At 54.7% G+C, this 14,998-nt stretch overlaps 44 non-coding genes across 44 annotated transcripts; all 44 read left to right on the top strand.

Annotated features, from left to right (window-relative positions):
- Positions 1–286: 286 nt before the first annotated feature.
- Trnah-gug (transfer RNA histidin (anticodon GUG)) lies at positions 287–358 on the top strand. Its single transcript has one exon. It is a non-coding gene; the product is annotated as a tRNA-His (tRNA).
- A 287-nt stretch (positions 359–645) lies between these two features.
- Trnal-aag (transfer RNA leucine (anticodon AAG)) lies at positions 646–727 on the top strand. The gene has a single exon. It is a non-coding gene; the product is annotated as a tRNA-Leu (tRNA).
- A 79-nt stretch (positions 728–806) lies between these two features.
- Positions 807–888, top strand: Trnal-cag (transfer RNA leucine (anticodon CAG)). The gene has a single exon. It is a non-coding gene; the product is annotated as a tRNA-Leu (tRNA).
- A 276-nt stretch (positions 889–1,164) lies between these two features.
- Positions 1,165–1,236, top strand: Trnae-cuc (transfer RNA glutamic acid (anticodon CUC)). Its single transcript has one exon. It is a non-coding gene; the product is annotated as a tRNA-Glu (tRNA).
- Positions 1,237–1,981: 745 nt separating this feature from the next.
- Trnal-aag (transfer RNA leucine (anticodon AAG)) lies at positions 1,982–2,062 on the top strand. The gene has a single exon. It is a non-coding gene; the product is annotated as a tRNA-Leu (tRNA).
- Positions 2,063–2,140: 78 nt separating this feature from the next.
- Positions 2,141–2,222, top strand: Trnal-cag (transfer RNA leucine (anticodon CAG)). The gene has a single exon. It is a non-coding gene; the product is annotated as a tRNA-Leu (tRNA).
- A 275-nt stretch (positions 2,223–2,497) lies between these two features.
- Trnae-cuc (transfer RNA glutamic acid (anticodon CUC)) lies at positions 2,498–2,568 on the top strand. Its single transcript has one exon. It is a non-coding gene; the product is annotated as a tRNA-Glu (tRNA).
- Positions 2,569–2,952: 384 nt separating this feature from the next.
- Trnah-gug (transfer RNA histidin (anticodon GUG)) lies at positions 2,953–3,024 on the top strand. The gene has a single exon. It is a non-coding gene; the product is annotated as a tRNA-His (tRNA).
- Positions 3,025–3,310: 286 nt separating this feature from the next.
- On the top strand, positions 3,311–3,392 carry Trnal-aag (transfer RNA leucine (anticodon AAG)). Its single transcript has one exon. It is a non-coding gene; the product is annotated as a tRNA-Leu (tRNA).
- Positions 3,393–3,470: 78 nt separating this feature from the next.
- Positions 3,471–3,552, top strand: Trnal-cag (transfer RNA leucine (anticodon CAG)). Its single transcript has one exon. It is a non-coding gene; the product is annotated as a tRNA-Leu (tRNA).
- Positions 3,553–3,825: 273 nt separating this feature from the next.
- Positions 3,826–3,897, top strand: Trnae-cuc (transfer RNA glutamic acid (anticodon CUC)). Its single transcript has one exon. It is a non-coding gene; the product is annotated as a tRNA-Glu (tRNA).
- Positions 3,898–4,279: 382 nt separating this feature from the next.
- On the top strand, positions 4,280–4,351 carry Trnah-gug (transfer RNA histidin (anticodon GUG)). Its single transcript has one exon. It is a non-coding gene; the product is annotated as a tRNA-His (tRNA).
- Positions 4,352–4,639: 288 nt separating this feature from the next.
- Trnal-aag (transfer RNA leucine (anticodon AAG)) lies at positions 4,640–4,721 on the top strand. Its single transcript has one exon. It is a non-coding gene; the product is annotated as a tRNA-Leu (tRNA).
- A 78-nt stretch (positions 4,722–4,799) lies between these two features.
- On the top strand, positions 4,800–4,881 carry Trnal-cag (transfer RNA leucine (anticodon CAG)). Its single transcript has one exon. It is a non-coding gene; the product is annotated as a tRNA-Leu (tRNA).
- Positions 4,882–5,155: 274 nt separating this feature from the next.
- Positions 5,156–5,226, top strand: Trnae-cuc (transfer RNA glutamic acid (anticodon CUC)). Its single transcript has one exon. It is a non-coding gene; the product is annotated as a tRNA-Glu (tRNA).
- Positions 5,227–5,611: 385 nt separating this feature from the next.
- On the top strand, positions 5,612–5,683 carry Trnah-gug (transfer RNA histidin (anticodon GUG)). Its single transcript has one exon. It is a non-coding gene; the product is annotated as a tRNA-His (tRNA).
- Positions 5,684–5,970: 287 nt separating this feature from the next.
- Positions 5,971–6,052, top strand: Trnal-aag (transfer RNA leucine (anticodon AAG)). Its single transcript has one exon. It is a non-coding gene; the product is annotated as a tRNA-Leu (tRNA).
- Positions 6,053–6,130: 78 nt separating this feature from the next.
- Positions 6,131–6,212, top strand: Trnal-cag (transfer RNA leucine (anticodon CAG)). The gene has a single exon. It is a non-coding gene; the product is annotated as a tRNA-Leu (tRNA).
- Positions 6,213–6,486: 274 nt separating this feature from the next.
- Trnae-cuc (transfer RNA glutamic acid (anticodon CUC)) lies at positions 6,487–6,558 on the top strand. Its single transcript has one exon. It is a non-coding gene; the product is annotated as a tRNA-Glu (tRNA).
- A 382-nt stretch (positions 6,559–6,940) lies between these two features.
- Positions 6,941–7,012, top strand: Trnah-gug (transfer RNA histidin (anticodon GUG)). The gene has a single exon. It is a non-coding gene; the product is annotated as a tRNA-His (tRNA).
- Positions 7,013–7,299: 287 nt separating this feature from the next.
- Positions 7,300–7,381, top strand: Trnal-aag (transfer RNA leucine (anticodon AAG)). The gene has a single exon. It is a non-coding gene; the product is annotated as a tRNA-Leu (tRNA).
- Positions 7,382–7,459: 78 nt separating this feature from the next.
- Trnal-cag (transfer RNA leucine (anticodon CAG)) lies at positions 7,460–7,541 on the top strand. The gene has a single exon. It is a non-coding gene; the product is annotated as a tRNA-Leu (tRNA).
- A 274-nt stretch (positions 7,542–7,815) lies between these two features.
- Positions 7,816–7,887, top strand: Trnae-cuc (transfer RNA glutamic acid (anticodon CUC)). Its single transcript has one exon. It is a non-coding gene; the product is annotated as a tRNA-Glu (tRNA).
- A 382-nt stretch (positions 7,888–8,269) lies between these two features.
- On the top strand, positions 8,270–8,341 carry Trnah-gug (transfer RNA histidin (anticodon GUG)). The gene has a single exon. It is a non-coding gene; the product is annotated as a tRNA-His (tRNA).
- Positions 8,342–8,628: 287 nt separating this feature from the next.
- Positions 8,629–8,710, top strand: Trnal-aag (transfer RNA leucine (anticodon AAG)). The gene has a single exon. It is a non-coding gene; the product is annotated as a tRNA-Leu (tRNA).
- A 78-nt stretch (positions 8,711–8,788) lies between these two features.
- Positions 8,789–8,870, top strand: Trnal-cag (transfer RNA leucine (anticodon CAG)). Its single transcript has one exon. It is a non-coding gene; the product is annotated as a tRNA-Leu (tRNA).
- Positions 8,871–9,144: 274 nt separating this feature from the next.
- Positions 9,145–9,216, top strand: Trnae-cuc (transfer RNA glutamic acid (anticodon CUC)). Its single transcript has one exon. It is a non-coding gene; the product is annotated as a tRNA-Glu (tRNA).
- Positions 9,217–9,598: 382 nt separating this feature from the next.
- Positions 9,599–9,670, top strand: Trnah-gug (transfer RNA histidin (anticodon GUG)). The gene has a single exon. It is a non-coding gene; the product is annotated as a tRNA-His (tRNA).
- Positions 9,671–9,957: 287 nt separating this feature from the next.
- Positions 9,958–10,039, top strand: Trnal-aag (transfer RNA leucine (anticodon AAG)). Its single transcript has one exon. It is a non-coding gene; the product is annotated as a tRNA-Leu (tRNA).
- A 78-nt stretch (positions 10,040–10,117) lies between these two features.
- Trnal-cag (transfer RNA leucine (anticodon CAG)) lies at positions 10,118–10,199 on the top strand. Its single transcript has one exon. It is a non-coding gene; the product is annotated as a tRNA-Leu (tRNA).
- Positions 10,200–10,473: 274 nt separating this feature from the next.
- Positions 10,474–10,545, top strand: Trnae-cuc (transfer RNA glutamic acid (anticodon CUC)). The gene has a single exon. It is a non-coding gene; the product is annotated as a tRNA-Glu (tRNA).
- A 382-nt stretch (positions 10,546–10,927) lies between these two features.
- Trnah-gug (transfer RNA histidin (anticodon GUG)) lies at positions 10,928–10,999 on the top strand. The gene has a single exon. It is a non-coding gene; the product is annotated as a tRNA-His (tRNA).
- Positions 11,000–11,286: 287 nt separating this feature from the next.
- Trnal-aag (transfer RNA leucine (anticodon AAG)) lies at positions 11,287–11,368 on the top strand. The gene has a single exon. It is a non-coding gene; the product is annotated as a tRNA-Leu (tRNA).
- Positions 11,369–11,446: 78 nt separating this feature from the next.
- Positions 11,447–11,528, top strand: Trnal-cag (transfer RNA leucine (anticodon CAG)). The gene has a single exon. It is a non-coding gene; the product is annotated as a tRNA-Leu (tRNA).
- Positions 11,529–11,802: 274 nt separating this feature from the next.
- On the top strand, positions 11,803–11,874 carry Trnae-cuc (transfer RNA glutamic acid (anticodon CUC)). Its single transcript has one exon. It is a non-coding gene; the product is annotated as a tRNA-Glu (tRNA).
- A 382-nt stretch (positions 11,875–12,256) lies between these two features.
- Positions 12,257–12,328, top strand: Trnah-gug (transfer RNA histidin (anticodon GUG)). The gene has a single exon. It is a non-coding gene; the product is annotated as a tRNA-His (tRNA).
- Positions 12,329–12,615: 287 nt separating this feature from the next.
- On the top strand, positions 12,616–12,697 carry Trnal-aag (transfer RNA leucine (anticodon AAG)). The gene has a single exon. It is a non-coding gene; the product is annotated as a tRNA-Leu (tRNA).
- A 78-nt stretch (positions 12,698–12,775) lies between these two features.
- Trnal-cag (transfer RNA leucine (anticodon CAG)) lies at positions 12,776–12,857 on the top strand. The gene has a single exon. It is a non-coding gene; the product is annotated as a tRNA-Leu (tRNA).
- A 274-nt stretch (positions 12,858–13,131) lies between these two features.
- On the top strand, positions 13,132–13,203 carry Trnae-cuc (transfer RNA glutamic acid (anticodon CUC)). Its single transcript has one exon. It is a non-coding gene; the product is annotated as a tRNA-Glu (tRNA).
- A 382-nt stretch (positions 13,204–13,585) lies between these two features.
- On the top strand, positions 13,586–13,657 carry Trnah-gug (transfer RNA histidin (anticodon GUG)). The gene has a single exon. It is a non-coding gene; the product is annotated as a tRNA-His (tRNA).
- A 287-nt stretch (positions 13,658–13,944) lies between these two features.
- Trnal-aag (transfer RNA leucine (anticodon AAG)) lies at positions 13,945–14,026 on the top strand. The gene has a single exon. It is a non-coding gene; the product is annotated as a tRNA-Leu (tRNA).
- Positions 14,027–14,104: 78 nt separating this feature from the next.
- Trnal-cag (transfer RNA leucine (anticodon CAG)) lies at positions 14,105–14,186 on the top strand. The gene has a single exon. It is a non-coding gene; the product is annotated as a tRNA-Leu (tRNA).
- A 274-nt stretch (positions 14,187–14,460) lies between these two features.
- On the top strand, positions 14,461–14,532 carry Trnae-cuc (transfer RNA glutamic acid (anticodon CUC)). Its single transcript has one exon. It is a non-coding gene; the product is annotated as a tRNA-Glu (tRNA).
- Positions 14,533–14,914: 382 nt separating this feature from the next.
- On the top strand, positions 14,915–14,986 carry Trnah-gug (transfer RNA histidin (anticodon GUG)). The gene has a single exon. It is a non-coding gene; the product is annotated as a tRNA-His (tRNA).
- Positions 14,987–14,998: the final 12 nt, after the last annotated feature.

The raw sequence follows: 14,998 nt of genomic DNA, 5'->3' as shown, positions 1-14,998 counted from the left end.
CGTGACAAGTGACGGCGAGAGCGATGCGACATCTGTCCACCTCTTATCGAGGCACATACCTGTGGTCAACAGACTTGGAGGACTGCAAGCCATTGCCACGGGGGTTGAATGCAGCTAACCACACTGTTTTGGTGTCCTAACAGCGCAGACACGTTCGTTTGCCAGTATACATATAATGGAGATCGCGTCTGACACAGCTGTGGGGAGACGCAGTGGTGTGTGGGCCGAGCTTTGCTGTTCATCGCCACTTGCAGTCGCGAGAACTGCTGTCGGCGGTGCTTCCGTGGCCGTGATCGTCTAGTGGTTAGGACATTGCGTTGTGGCCGCAATAACCCAGGTTCGAATCGTGGTCACGGCAATTTTTAAACTTTTGCCTTGCTGTCGCTGCAGTGACGATTGTGACTCAGTGTTTGAAATCACGGTGCCCTCTTGATTTTTCACTCATGTTCCGCAGGCTGCAGGTGGCACTACCAATTCATTATCAACACGTAATGCCGCCGCACCAGAGCGCGGGCAGCTGCCTGTGTAGTGAATCTCTGTTCGAAGAAGGCATATGTTTGAGGTGCAATGGATGAGCAGCCAGTCGCAGCAGAACAGGAAGCTGTGTCGTGGACTGTTTCTACAAAAGCGAAGAACACTGGCACAGGTAGCGTGGCCGAGCGGTCTAAGGCGCTGGTTTAAGGCACCAGTCTCTTCGGAGGCGTGGGTTCGAATCCCACCGCTGCCAATTTTTTCTCGTTTTTTGTGCCATTGCGGTGTTTTTCTCGTGCGGTAGAACGCAGCTCCTCTGACAGCCGTGCGGCGTCGGTAGCGTGGCCGAGCGGTCTTAGGCGCTGGTTTCAGGCACCAGTCTCCTCGGAGGCGTGGGTTCGAATCCCACCGCTGCCAATGTTTTCTGTCTCGAAAGCCGGAGCACTGACTACCCGCGACGAAAGAGCGCAGCAAGCCGTGAGCGTCTCTTTCTTAAATTGTCGCAGCACAGTGCGCGGTGCAACGACATGATTCACAGGGGCAGTTTGGTGTCATGATGGGCTGGCGTTCGTCTCCACGAAATGTGTCCCCGAGCATGCCGTTGTACAAAGTGGGAGCGTCTATTTTTACAGTTGTCGTTAAGTAGCGTGCGTATAGATTGCTGTGTTCGCTGGAGGAGCCCTTGTGCCGTTGTCCGGTGTGGTCTAGTGGCTAGGATACCTGGCTCTCACCCAGGAGGCCCGGGTTCGATTCCCGGTACCGGAAATGCGCATTTTGTTGCTCCTCTTATGCGACTTGGCCCGACTTAGCTCGACTGACGCTCCGCTGACGCTTGCAGAAATCTACGTTAAGTACGATTCGGCGTGACAAGTGACGGCGAGAGCGATGCCGACATCTGTCCACCTCTTATCGAGGCACATACCTGTGGTCAACAGACTTGGAGGACTGCAAGCCATTGCCACGGGGGTTGAATGCAGCTAACCACACTGTTTTGGTGTCCTAACAGCGCAGACACGTTCGTTTGCCAGTATACATATAATGGAGATCGCGTCTGACACAGCTGTGGGGAGACGCAGTGGTGTGTGGGCCGAGCTTTGCTGTTCATCGCCACTTGCAGTCGCGAGAACTGCTGTCGGCGGTGCTTCCGTGGCCGTGATCGTCTAGTGGTTAGGACATTGCGTTGTGGCCGCAATAACCCAGGTTCGAATCGTGGTCACGGGCAATTTTTAAACTTTTGCCTTGCTGTCGCTGCAGTGACGATTGTGACTCAGTGTTTGAAATCACGGTGCCCTCTTGATTTTTCACTCATGTTCCGCAGGCTGCAGGTGGCACTACCAATTCATTATCAACACGTAATGCCGCCGCACCAGAGCGCGGGCAGCTGCCTGTGTAGTGAATCTCTGTTCGAAGAAGGCATATGTTTGAGGTGCAATGGATGAGCAGCCAGTCGCAGCAGAACAGGAAGCTGTGTCGTGGACTGTTTTCTACAAAAGCGAAGAACACTGGCACAGGTAGCGTGGCCGAGCGGTCTAAGGCGCTGGTTTAAGGCACCAGTCTCTTCGGAGGCGTGGGTTCGAATCCCACGCTGCCAATTTTTTCTCGTTTTTTGTGCCATTGCGGTGTTTTCTCGTGCGGTAGAACGCAGCTCCTCTGACAGCCGTGCGGCGTCGGTAGCGTGGCCGAGCGGTCTTAGGCGCTGGTTTCAGGCACCAGTCTCCTCGGAGGCGTGGGTTCGAATCCCACCGCTGCCAATGTTTTCTGTCTCGAAAGCCGGAGCACTGACTTACCCGCGACGAAAGAGCGCAGCAAGCCGTGAGCGTCTCTTTCTTAAATTGTCGCAGCACAGTGCGCGGTGCAACGACATGATTCACAGGGGCAGTTTGGTGTCATGATGGCTGGCGTTCGTCTCCACGAAATGTGTCCCGAGCATGCCGTTGTACAAAGTGGGAGCGTCTATTTTTACAGTTGTCGTTAAGTAGCGTGCGTATAGATTGCTGTGTTCGCTGGAGGAGCCCTTGTGCCGTTGTCCGGTGTGGTCTAGTGGCTAGGATACCTGGCTCTCACCCAGGAGGCCCGGGTTCGATTCCGGTACCGGAAATGCGCATTTTGTTGCTCCTCTTATGCGACTTGGCCCGACTTAGCTCGACTGACGCTCCGCTGACGCTTGCAGAAAACTACGTTAAGTACGATTCGGCGTGACCAAGTGACGGCGAGAGCGATGCGACATCTGTCCACCTCTTATCGAGGCACATACCTGTGGTCAACAGACTTGGAGGACTGCAAGCCATTGCCACGGGGGGTTGAATGCAGCTAACCACACTGTTTGGTGTCCTAACAGCGCAGACACGTTCGTTTGCCAGTATACATATAATGGAGATCGCGTCTGACACAGCTGTGGGGAGACGCAGTGGTGTGTGGGCCGAGCTTTGCTGTTCATCGCCACTTGCAGTCGCGAGAACTGCTGTCGGCGGTGCTTCCGTGGCCGTGATCGTCTAGTGGTTAGGACATTGCGTTGTGGCCGCAATAACCCAGGTTCGAATCGTGGTCACGGCAATTTTTAAACTTTTGCCTTGCTGTCGCTGCAGTGACGATTGTGACTCAGTGTTTGAAATCACGGTGCCCTCTTGATTTTTCACTCATGTTCCGCAGGCTGCAGGTGGCACTACCAATTCATTATCAACACGTAATGCCGCCGCACCAGAGCGCGGGCAGCTGCCTGTGTAGTGAATCTCTGTTCGAAGAAGGCATATGTTTGAGGTGCAATGGATGAGCAGCCAGTCGCAGCAGAACAGAAGCTGTGTCGTGGACTGTTTCTACAAAAGCGAAGAACACTGGCACAGGTAGCGTGGCCGAGCGGTCTAAGGCGCTGGTTTAAGGCACCAGTCTCTTCGGAGGCGTGGGTTCGAATCCCACCGCTGCCAATTTTTTCTCGTTTTTTGTGCCATTGCGGTGTTTTCTCGTGCGGTAGAACGCAGCTCCTCTGACAGCCGTGCGGCGTCGGTAGCGTGGCCGAGCGGTCTTAGGCGCTGGTTTCAGGCACCAGTCTCCTCGGAGGCGTGGGTTCGAATCCCACCGCTGCCAATGTTTTCTGTCTCGAAAGCCGGAGCACTGACTACCCGCGACGAAAGAGCGCAGCAAGCCGTGAGCGTCTCTTTCTTAAATTGTCGCAGCACAGTGCGCGGTGCAACGACATGATTCACAGGGGCAGTTTGGTGTCATGATGGCTGGCGTTCGTCTCCACGAAATGTGTCCCGAGCATGCCGTTGTACAAAGTGGAGCGTCTATTTTTACAGTTGTCGTTAAGTAGCGTGCGTATAGATTGCTGTGTTCGCTGGAGGAGCCCTTGTGCCGTTGTCCGGTGTGGTCTAGTGGCTAGGATACCTGGCTCTCACCCAGGAGGCCCGGGTTCGATTCCCGGTACCGGAAATGCGCATTTTGTTGCTCCTCTTATGCGACTTGGCCCGACTTAGCTCGACTGACGCTCCGCTGACGCTTGCAGAAATCTACGTTAAGTACGATTCGGCGTGACAAGTGACGGCGAGAGCGATGCGACATCTGTCCACCTCTTATCGAGGCACATACCTGTGGTCAACAGACTTGGAGGACTGCAAGCCATTGCCACGGGGGTTGAATGCAGCTAACCACACTGTTTGGTGTCCTAACAGCGCAGACACGTTCGTTTGCCAGTATACATATAATGGAGATCGCGTCTGACACAGCTGTGGGGAGACGCAGTGGTGTGTGGGCCGAGCTTTGCTGTTCATCGCCACTTGCAGTCGCGAGAACTGCTGTCGGCGGTGCTTCCGTGGCCGTGATCGTCTAGTGGTTAGGACATTGCGTTGTGGCCGCAATAACCCAGGTTCGAATCGTGGTCACGGCAATTTTTAAACTTTTGCCTTGCTGTCGCTGCAGTGACGATTGTGACTCAGTGTTTTGAAATCACGGTGCCCTCTTGATTTTTCACTCATGTTCCGCAGGCTGCAGGTGGCACTACCAATTCATTATCAACACGTAATGCCGCCGCACCAGAGCGCGGGCAGCTGCCTGTGTAGTGAATCTCTGTTCGAAGAAGGCATATGTTTGAGGTGCAATGGATTGAGCAGCCAGTCGCAGCAGAACAGAAGCTGTGTCGTGGACTGTTTCTACAAAAGCGAAGAACACTGGCACAGGTAGCGTGGCCGAGCGGTCTAAGGCGCTGGTTTAAGGCACCAGTCTCTTCGGAGGCGTGGGTTCGAATCCCACCGCTGCCAATTTTTTCTCGTTTTTTGTGCCATTGCGGTGTTTTCTCGTGCGGTAGAACGCAGCTCCTCTGACAGCCGTGCGGCGTCGGTAGCGTGGCCGAGCGGTCTTAGGCGCTGGTTTCAGGCACCAGTCTCCTCGGAGGCGTGGGTTCGAATCCCACCGCTGCCAATGTTTTCTGTCTCGAAAGCCGGAGCACTGACTACCCGCGACGAAAGAGCGCAGCAAGCCGTGAGCGTCTCTTTCTTAAATTGTCGCAAGCACAGTGCGCGGTGCAACGACATGATTCACAGGGCAGTTTGGTGTCATGATGGCTGGCGTTCGTCTCCACGAAATGTGTCCCGAGCATGCCGTTGTACAAAGTGGGAGCGTCTATTTTTACAGTTGTCGTTAAGTAGCGTGCGTATAGATTGCTGTGTTCGCTGGAGGAGCCCTTGTGCCGTTGTCCGGTGTGGTCTAGTGGCTAGGATACCTGGCTCTCACCCAGGAGGCCCGGGTTCGATTCCGGTACCGGAAATGCGCATTTTGTTGCTCCTCTTATGCGACTTGGCCCCGACTTAGCTCGACTGACGCTCCGCTGACGCTTGCAGAAAACTACGTTAAGTACGATTCGGCGTGACAAGTGACGGCGAGAGCGATGCGACATCTGTCCACCTCTTATCGAGGCACATACCTGTGGTCAACAGACTTGGAGGACTGCAAGCCATTGCCACGGGGGGTTGAATGCAGCTAACCACACTGTTTGGTGTCCTAACAGCGCAGACACGTTCGTTTGCCAGTATACATATAATGGAGATCGCGTCTGACACAGCTGTGGGGAGACGCAGTGGTGTGTGGGCCGAGCCTTTGCTGTTCATCGCCACTTGCAGTCGCGAGAACTGCTGTCGGCGGTGCTTCCGTGGCCGTGATCGTCTAGTGGTTAGGACATTGCGTTGTGGCCGCAATAACCCAGGTTCGAATCGTGGTCACGGCAATTTTTAAACTTTTGCCTTGCTGTCGCTGCAGTGACGATTGTGACTCAGTGTTTGAAATCACGGTGCCCTCTTGATTTTTCACTCATGTTCCGCAGGCTGCAGGTGGCACTACCAATTCATTATCAACACGTAATGCCGCCGCACCAGAGCGCGGGCAGCTGCCTGTGTAGTGAATCTCTGTTCGAAGAAGGCATATGTTTGAGGTGCAATGGATGAGCAGCCAGTCGCAGCAGAACAGGAAGCTGTGTCGTGGACTGTTTCTACAAAAGCGAAGAACACTGGCACAGGTAGCGTGGCCGAGCGGTCTAAGGCGCTGGTTTAAGGCACCAGTCTCTTCGGAGGCGTGGGTTCGAATCCCACCGCTGCCAATTTTTTCTCGTTTTTTGTGCCATTGCGGTGTTTTCTCGTGCGGTAGAACGCAGCTCCTCTGACAGCCGTGCGGCGTCGGTAGCGTGGCCGAGCGGTCTTAGGCGCTGGTTTCAGGCACCAGTCTCCTCGGAGGCGTGGGTTCGAATCCCACCGCTGCCAATGTTTTCTGTCTCGAAAGCCGGAGCACTGACTACCCGCGACGAAAGAGCGCAGCAAGCCGTGAGCGTCTCTTTCTTAAATTGTCGCAGCACAGTGCGCGGTGCAACGACATGATTCACAGGGGCAGTTTGGTGTCATGATGGCTGGCGTTCGTCTCCACGAAATGTGTCCCGAGCATGCCGTTGTACAAAGTGGGAGCGTCTATTTTTACAGTTGTCGTTAAGTAGCGTGCGTATAGATTGCTGTGTTCGCTGGAGGAGCCCTTGTGCCGTTGTCCGGTGTGGTCTAGTGGCTAGGATACCTGGCTCTCACCCAGGAGGCCCGGGTTCGATTCCCGGTACCGGAAATGCGCATTTTGTTGCTCCTCTTATGCGACTTGGCCCGACTTAGCTCGACTGACGCTCCGCTGACGCTTGCAGAAAACTACGTTAAGTACGATTCGGCGTGACAAGTGACGGCGAGAGCGATGCGACATCTGTCCACCTCTTATCGAGGCACATACCTGTGGTCAACAGACTTGGAGGACTGCAAGCCATTGCCACGGGGGTTGAATGCAGCTAACCACACTGTTTGGTGTCCTAACAGCGCAGACACGTTCGTTTGCCAGTATACATATAATGGAGATCGCGTCTGACACAGCTGTGGGGAGACGCAGTGGTGTGTGGGCCGAGCTTTGCTGTTCATCGCCACTTGCAGTCGCGAGAACTGCTGTCGGCGGTGCTTCCGTGGCCGTGATCGTCTAGTGGTTAGGACATTGCGTTGTGGCCGCAATAACCCAGGTTCGAATCGTGGTCACGGCAATTTTTAAACTTTTGCCTTGCTGTCGCTGCAGTGACGATTGTGACTCAGTGTTTGAAATCACGGTGCCCTCTTGATTTTTCACTCATGTTCCGCAGGCTGCAGGTGGCACTACCAATTCATTATCAACACGTAATGCCGCCGCACCAGAGCGCGGGCAGCTGCCTGTGTAGTGAATCTCTGTTCGAAGAAGGCATATGTTTGAGGTGCAATGGATGAGCAGCCAGTCGCAGCAGAACAGGAAGCTGTGTCGTGGACTGTTTCTACAAAAGCGAAGAACACTGGCACAGGTAGCGTGGCCGAGCGGTCTAAGGCGCTGGTTTAAGGCACCAGTCTCTTCGGAGGCGTGGGTTCGAATCCCACCGCTGCCAATTTTTTCTCGTTTTTTGTGCCATTGCGGTGTTTTCTCGTGCGGTAGAACGCAGCTCCTCTGACAGCCGTGCGGCGTCGGTAGCGTGGCCGAGCGGTCTTAGGCGCTGGTTTCAGGCACCAGTCTCCTCGGAGGCGTGGGTTCGAATCCCACCGCTGCCAATGTTTTCTGTCTCGAAAGCCGGAGCACTGACTACCCGCGACGAAAGAGCGCAGCAAGCCGTGAGCGTCTCTTTCTTAAATTGTCGCAGCACAGTGCGCGGTGCAACGACATGATTCACAGGGGCAGTTTGGTGTCATGATGGCTGGCGTTCGTCTCCACGAAATGTGTCCCGAGCATGCCGTTGTACAAAGTGGGAGCGTCTATTTTTACAGTTGTCGTTAAGTAGCGTGCGTATAGATTGCTGTGTTCGCTGGAGGAGCCCTTGTGCCGTTGTCCGGTGTGGTCTAGTGGCTAGGATACCTGGCTCTCACCCAGGAGGCCCGGGTTCGATTCCCGGTACCGGAAATGCGCATTTTGTTGCTCCTCTTATGCGACTTGGCCCGACTTAGCTCGACTGACGCTCCGCTGACGCTTGCAGAAATCTACGTTAAGTACGATTCGGCGTGACAAGTGACGGCGAGAGCGATGCGACATCTGTCCACCTCTTATCGAGGCACATACCTGTGGTCAACAGACTTGGAGGACTGCAAGCCATTGCCACGGGGGTTGAATGCAGCTAACCACACTGTTTGGTGTCCTAACAGCGCAGACACGTTCGTTTGCCAGTATACATATAATGGAGATCGCGTCTGACACAGCTGTGGGGAGACGCAGTGGTGTGTGGGCCGAGCTTTGCTGTTCATCGCCACTTGCAGTCGCGAGAACTGCTGTCGGCGGTGCTTCCGTGGCCGTGATCGTCTAGTGGTTAGGACATTGCGTTGTGGCCGCAATAACCCAGGTTCGAATCGTGGTCACGGCAATTTTTAAACTTTTGCCTTGCTGTCGCTGCAGTGACGATTGTGACTCAGTGTTTGAAATCACGGTGCCCTCTTGATTTTTCACTCATGTTCCGCAGGCTGCAGGTGGCACTACCAATTCATTATCAACACGTAATGCCGCCGCACCAGAGCGCGGGCAGCTGCCTGTGTAGTGAATCTCTGTTCGAAGAAGGCATATGTTTGAGGTGCAATGGATGAGCAGCCAGTCGCAGCAGAACAGGAAGCTGTGTCGTGGACTGTTTCTACAAAAGCGAAGAACACTGGCACAGGTAGCGTGGCCGAGCGGTCTAAGGCGCTGGTTTAAGGCACCAGTCTCTTCGGAGGCGTGGGTTCGAATCCCACCGCTGCCAATTTTTTCTCGTTTTTTGTGCCATTGCGGTGTTTTCTCGTGCGGTAGAACGCAGCTCCTCTGACAGCCGTGCGGCGTCGGTAGCGTGGCCGAGCGGTCTTAGGCGCTGGTTTCAGGCACCAGTCTCCTCGGAGGCGTGGGTTCGAATCCCACCGCTGCCAATGTTTTCTGTCTCGAAAGCCGGAGCACTGACTACCCGCGACGAAAGAGCGCAGCAAGCCGTGAGCGTCTCTTTCTTAAATTGTCGCAGCACAGTGCGCGGTGCAACGACATGATTCACAGGGGCAGTTTGGTGTCATGATGGCTGGCGTTCGTCTCCACGAAATGTGTCCCGAGCATGCCGTTGTACAAAGTGGGAGCGTCTATTTTTACAGTTGTCGTTAAGTAGCGTGCGTATAGATTGCTGTGTTCGCTGGAGGAGCCCTTGTGCCGTTGTCCGGTGTGGTCTAGTGGCTAGGATACCTGGCTCTCACCCAGGAGGCCCGGGTTCGATTCCCGGTACCGGAAATGCGCATTTTGTTGCTCCTCTTATGCGACTTGGCCCGACTTAGCTCGACTGACGCTCCGCTGACGCTTGCAGAAAACTACGTTAAGTACGATTCGGCGTGACAAGTGACGGCGAGAGCGATGCGACATCTGTCCACCTCTTATCGAGGCACATACCTGTGGTCAACAGACTTGGAGGACTGCAAGCCATTGCCACGGGGGTTGAATGCAGCTAACCACACTGTTTGGTGTCCTAACAGCGCAGACACGTTCGTTTGCCAGTATACATATAATGGAGATCGCGTCTGACACAGCTGTGGGGAGACGCAGTGGTGTGTGGGCCGAGCTTTGCTGTTCATCGCCACTTGCAGTCGCGAGAACTGCTGTCGGCGGTGCTTCCGTGGCCGTGATCGTCTAGTGGTTAGGACATTGCGTTGTGGCCGCAATAACCCAGGTTCGAATCGTGGTCACGGCAATTTTTAAACTTTTGCCTTGCTGTCGCTGCAGTGACGATTGTGACTCAGTGTTTGAAATCACGGTGCCCTCTTGATTTTTCACTCATGTTCCGCAGGCTGCAGGTGGCACTACCAATTCATTATCAACACGTAATGCCGCCGCACCAGAGCGCGGGCAGCTGCCTGTGTAGTGAATCTCTGTTCGAAGAAGGCATATGTTTGAGGTGCAATGGATGAGCAGCCAGTCGCAGCAGAACAGGAAGCTGTGTCGTGGACTGTTTCTACAAAAGCGAAGAACACTGGCACAGGTAGCGTGGCCGAGCGGTCTAAGGCGCTGGTTTAAGGCACCAGTCTCTTCGGAGGCGTGGGTTCGAATCCCACCGCTGCCAATTTTTTCTCGTTTTTTGTGCCATTGCGGTGTTTTCTCGTGCGGTAGAACGCAGCTCCTCTGACAGCCGTGCGGCGTCGGTAGCGTGGCCGAGCGGTCTTAGGCGCTGGTTTCAGGCACCAGTCTCCTCGGAGGCGTGGGTTCGAATCCCACCGCTGCCAATGTTTTCTGTCTCGAAAGCCGGAGCACTGACTACCCGCGACGAAAGAGCGCAGCAAGCCGTGAGCGTCTCTTTCTTAAATTGTCGCAGCACAGTGCGCGGTGCAACGACATGATTCACAGGGGCAGTTTGGTGTCATGATGGCTGGCGTTCGTCTCCACGAAATGTGTCCCGAGCATGCCGTTGTACAAAGTGGGAGCGTCTATTTTTACAGTTGTCGTTAAGTAGCGTGCGTATAGATTGCTGTGTTCGCTGGAGGAGCCCTTGTGCCGTTGTCCGGTGTGGTCTAGTGGCTAGGATACCTGGCTCTCACCCAGGAGGCCCGGGTTCGATTCCCGGTACCGGAAATGCGCATTTTGTTGCTCCTCTTATGCGACTTGGCCCGACTTAGCTCGACTGACGCTCCGCTGACGCTTGCAGAAATCTACGTTAAGTACGATTCGGCGTGACAAGTGACGGCGAGAGCGATGCGACATCTGTCCACCTCTTATCGAGGCACATACCTGTGGTCAACAGACTTGGAGGACTGCAAGCCATTGCCACGGGGGTTGAATGCAGCTAACCACACTGTTTGGTGTCCTAACAGCGCAGACACGTTCGTTTGCCAGTATACATATAATGGAGATCGCGTCTGACACAGCTGTGGGGAGACGCAGTGGTGTGTGGGCCGAGCTTTGCTGTTCATCGCCACTTGCAGTCGCGAGAACTGCTGTCGGCGGTGCTTCCGTGGCCGTGATCGTCTAGTGGTTAGGACATTGCGTTGTGGCCGCAATAACCCAGGTTCGAATCGTGGTCACGGCAATTTTTAAACTTTTGCCTTGCTGTCGCTGCAGTGACGATTGTGACTCAGTGTTTGAAATCACGGTGCCCTCTTGATTTTTCACTCATGTTCCGCAGGCTGCAGGTGGCACTACCAATTCATTATCAACACGTAATGCCGCCGCACCAGAGCGCGGGCAGCTGCCTGTGTAGTGAATCTCTGTTCGAAGAAGGCATATGTTTGAGGTGCAATGGATGAGCAGCCAGTCGCAGCAGAACAGGAAGCTGTGTCGTGGACTGTTTCTACAAAAGCGAAGAACACTGGCACAGGTAGCGTGGCCGAGCGGTCTAAGGCGCTGGTTTAAGGCACCAGTCTCTTCGGAGGCGTGGGTTCGAATCCCACCGCTGCCAATTTTTTCTCGTTTTTTGTGCCATTGCGGTGTTTTCTCGTGCGGTAGAACGCAGCTCCTCTGACAGCCGTGCGGCGTCGGTAGCGTGGCCGAGCGGTCTTAGGCGCTGGTTTCAGGCACCAGTCTCCTCGGAGGCGTGGGTTCGAATCCCACCGCTGCCAATGTTTTCTGTCTCGAAAGCCGGAGCACTGACTACCCGCGACGAAAGAGCGCAGCAAGCCGTGAGCGTCTCTTTCTTAAATTGTCGCAGCACAGTGCGCGGTGCAACGACATGATTCACAGGGGCAGTTTGGTGTCATGATGGCTGGCGTTCGTCTCCACGAAATGTGTCCCGAGCATGCCGTTGTACAAAGTGGGAGCGTCTATTTTTACAGTTGTCGTTAAGTAGCGTGCGTATAGATTGCTGTGTTCGCTGGAGGAGCCCTTGTGCCGTTGTCCGGTGTGGTCTAGTGGCTAGGATACCTGGCTCTCACCCAGGAGGCCCGGGTTCGATTCCCGGTACCGGAAATGCGCATTTTGTTGCTCCTCTTATGCGACTTGGCCCGACTTAGCTCGACTGACGCTCCGCTGACGCTTGCAGAAATCTACGTTAAGTACGATTCGGCGTGACAAGTGACGGCGAGAGCGATGCGACATCTGTCCACCTCTTATCGAGGCACATACCTGTGGTCAACAGACTTGGAGGACTGCAAGCCATTGCCACGGGGGTTGAATGCAGCTAACCACACTGTTTGGTGTCCTAACAGCGCAGACACGTTCGTTTGCCAGTATACATATAATGGAGATCGCGTCTGACACAGCTGTGGGGAGACGCAGTGGTGTGTGGGCCGAGCTTTGCTGTTCATCGCCACTTGCAGTCGCGAGAACTGCTGTCGGCGGTGCTTCCGTGGCCGTGATCGTCTAGTGGTTAGGACATTGCGTTGTGGCCGCAATAACCCAGGTTCGAATCGTGGTCACGGCAATTTTTAAACTTTTGCCTTGCTGTCGCTGCAGTGACGATTGTGACTCAGTGTTTGAAATCACGGTGCCCTCTTGATTTTTCACTCATGTTCCGCAGGCTGCAGGTGGCACTACCAATTCATTATCAACACGTAATGCCGCCGCACCAGAGCGCGGGCAGCTGCCTGTGTAGTGAATCTCTGTTCGAAGAAGGCATATGTTTGAGGTGCAATGGATGAGCAGCCAGTCGCAGCAGAACAGGAAGCTGTGTCGTGGACTGTTTCTACAAAAGCGAAGAACACTGGCACAGGTAGCGTGGCCGAGCGGTCTAAGGCGCTGGTTTAAGGCACCAGTCTCTTCGGAGGCGTGGGTTCGAATCCCACCGCTGCCAATTTTTTCTCGTTTTTTGTGCCATTGCGGTGTTTTCTCGTGCGGTAGAACGCAGCTCCTCTGACAGCCGTGCGGCGTCGGTAGCGTGGCCGAGCGGTCTTAGGCGCTGGTTTCAGGCACCAGTCTCCTCGGAGGCGTGGGTTCGAATCCCACCGCTGCCAATGTTTTCTGTCTCGAAAGCCGGAGCACTGACTACCCGCGACGAAAGAGCGCAGCAAGCCGTGAGCGTCTCTTTCTTAAATTGTCGCAGCACAGTGCGCGGTGCAACGACATGATTCACAGGGGCAGTTTGGTGTCATGATGGCTGGCGTTCGTCTCCACGAAATGTGTCCCGAGCATGCCGTTGTACAAAGTGGGAGCGTCTATTTTTACAGTTGTCGTTAAGTAGCGTGCGTATAGATTGCTGTGTTCGCTGGAGGAGCCCTTGTGCCGTTGTCCGGTGTGGTCTAGTGGCTAGGATACCTGGCTCTCACCCAGGAGGCCCGGGTTCGATTCCCGGTACCGGAAATGCGCATTTTGTTGCTCCTCTTATGCGACTTGGCCCGACTTAGCTCGACTGACGCTCCGCTGACGCTTGCAGAAAACTACGTTAAGTACGATTCGGCGTGACAAGTGACGGCGAGAGCGATGCGACATCTGTCCACCTCTTATCGAGGCACATACCTGTGGTCAACAGACTTGGAGGACTGCAAGCCATTGCCACGGGGGTTGAATGCAGCTAACCACACTGTTTGGTGTCCTAACAGCGCAGACACGTTCGTTTGCCAGTATACATATAATGGAGATCGCGTCTGACACAGCTGTGGGGAGACGCAGTGGTGTGTGGGCCGAGCTTTGCTGTTCATCGCCACTTGCAGTCGCGAGAACTGCTGTCGGCGGTGCTTCCGTGGCCGTGATCGTCTAGTGGTTAGGACATTGCGTTGTGGCCGCAATAACCCAGGTTCGAATCGTGGTCACGGCAATTTTTAAACTTTTGCCTTGCTGTCGCTGCAGTGACGATTGTGACTCAGTGTTTGAAATCACGGTGCCCTCTTGATTTTTCACTCATGTTCCGCAGGCTGCAGGTGGCACTACCAATTCATTATCAACACGTAATGCCGCCGCACCAGAGCGCGGGCAGCTGCCTGTGTAGTGAATCTCTGTTCGAAGAAGGCATATGTTTGAGGTGCAATGGATGAGCAGCCAGTCGCAGCAGAACAGGAAGCTGTGTCGTGGACTGTTTCTACAAAAGCGAAGAACACTGGCACAGGTAGCGTGGCCGAGCGGTCTAAGGCGCTGGTTTAAGGCACCAGTCTCTTCGGAGGCGTGGGTTCGAATCCCACCGCTGCCAATTTTTTCTCGTTTTTTGTGCCATTGCGGTGTTTTCTCGTGCGGTAGAACGCAGCTCCTCTGACAGCCGTGCGGCGTCGGTAGCGTGGCCGAGCGGTCTTAGGCGCTGGTTTCAGGCACCAGTCTCCTCGGAGGCGTGGGTTCGAATCCCACCGCTGCCAATGTTTTCTGTCTCGAAAGCCGGAGCACTGACTACCCGCGACGAAAGAGCGCAGCAAGCCGTGAGCGTCTCTTTCTTAAATTGTCGCAGCACAGTGCGCGGTGCAACGACATGATTCACAGGGGCAGTTTGGTGTCATGATGGCTGGCGTTCGTCTCCACGAAATGTGTCCCGAGCATGCCGTTGTACAAAGTGGGAGCGTCTATTTTTACAGTTGTCGTTAAGTAGCGTGCGTATAGATTGCTGTGTTCGCTGGAGGAGCCCTTGTGCCGTTGTCCGGTGTGGTCTAGTGGCTAGGATACCTGGCTCTCACCCAGGAGGCCCGGGTTCGATTCCCGGTACCGGAAATGCGCATTTTGTTGCTCCTCTTATGCGACTTGGCCCGACTTAGCTCGACTGACGCTCCGCTGACGCTTGCAGAAATCTACGTTAAGTACGATTCGGCGTGACAAGTGACGGCGAGAGCGATGCGACATCTGTCCACCTCTTATCGAGGCACATACCTGTGGTCAACAGACTTGGAGGACTGCAAGCCATTGCCACGGGGGTTGAATGCAGCTAACCACACTGTTTGGTGTCCTAACAGCGCAGACACGTTCGTTTGCCAGTATACATATAATGGAGATCGCGTCTGACACAGCTGTGGGGAGACGCAGTGGTGTGTGGGCCGAGCTTTGCTGTTCATCGCCACTTGCAGTCGCGAGAACTGCTGTCGGCGGTGCTTCCGTGGCCGTGATCGTCTAGTGGTTAGGACATTGCGTTGTGGCCGCAATAACCCAGGTTCGAATCGTGGTCACGGCAATTTTTAAACTT

The sequence above is a fragment of the Schistocerca cancellata genome, chromosome 3 (genome assembly GCF_023864275.1).
Source record: "Schistocerca cancellata isolate TAMUIC-IGC-003103 chromosome 3, iqSchCanc2.1, whole genome shotgun sequence".
Taxonomy (NCBI): Eukaryota; Metazoa; Arthropoda; class Insecta; order Orthoptera; family Acrididae; genus Schistocerca; species Schistocerca cancellata.
This window is presented reverse-complemented; position numbering and strand designations above follow the sequence as displayed.